Genomic DNA, 1,253 nt, shown 5'->3' with positions numbered 1-1,253 from the left:
TAATATGTTATTTTTAATATGTTTTATATAAATACGTTTAAAAATATGTTTTGTTATATATGTATACGTTTAATTTTATAAATACGTTTAAAAAATTGTTTTGTTATATATATATATATATATATATATATATATATGTATATAAATACGTTTTGTTATATATATATATATACACGTTGACTTTTGTTGACCGGGCCGGTCCGGTCCGGTCCTATAACCGGTTACATAACCGGTTCCGGTCTTAACCGGTCTCGGTCCTAAAAAACGTTAAAATCCATAACCGGTTCATAACCGGCGGTCCATAACCGGTCTATTCCGGTCCCGGTTCCGGTCCTCCGGCGGTTACGGGCCGGGCTGGGCCCATTTGGCCATCTCTAGCTTTGACTATGTTTTTTTAGACCGGGTCAATTCAACCAGGCTTATTTGTACATCTCTAATCCATACTTCTATAGTTTAAATGAATTTTAGATTTCCTCAATGAGTCCTCGTCCCAAGGTTGTGATGGTTTTTTCCACGTTTTATGCAAGTTATGTAGTAGAAAGAAGGGTTTTCAAATGTTACAAATGATGATGTAATGAATCGCGTTCAAAATATATAAATTCATAAAGAACAATCGTAGATTGTAATCTGATTAATTTTTATGTTTTGACCACCTAAGAACGATAATTAGTTTGAGTTTTTTTTTTTTTTTTTGGTTATAAATGATTGTGATTTCAAATTTGTATCGCATCTTTTGATGCTTTATAGTTGATTTTCCTTTTGAAACTTGTGTCGACCACCATATATATTGAACCAAAAATTAAAAGCATTAAATCAAATTTTCACACCGCTAGTTCTTGTCAGTGTCCGAGGACTAAAGCTAAGCAAAGTGATGGATCCACCTCGTCACCAAATGATCGTCTCGTCTAAACCCTTTGTTTCACTCTTAAACCATATCATTCTCTATGATCACTATTCGATAACATAACAAGGAAATCTCACTTGTTAAACAAAACAAAAAATGTTTAAGTAAGTTTGACGGAAGGCAAGTGCTTAGTCGAGCTATAACAAGCTGCCATAATACACATACATACACATATATCTATATCTATACTATATTATAAAGCATTTGGCTAAATCTCTTAAAAACTCTTAAACTCTTAAAAACTCTTAAACCCGTTCATCCCTATCCGATTTCATCACATATCTGAATTCGTGTAACTAACTGCAGATAAACACAATCAAATACAGGATAAACATCTTATTTTAAATAT

Source organism: Cynara cardunculus, assembly GCF_001531365.2.
Source record: "Cynara cardunculus var. scolymus isolate 2C chromosome LG 15, CcrdV1, whole genome shotgun sequence".
NCBI lineage: Eukaryota > Viridiplantae > Streptophyta > Magnoliopsida > Asterales > Asteraceae > Cynara > Cynara cardunculus.
The sequence above is the reverse complement of the archived record's forward strand: the minus strand, read 5'-3'. Positions refer to the sequence as shown.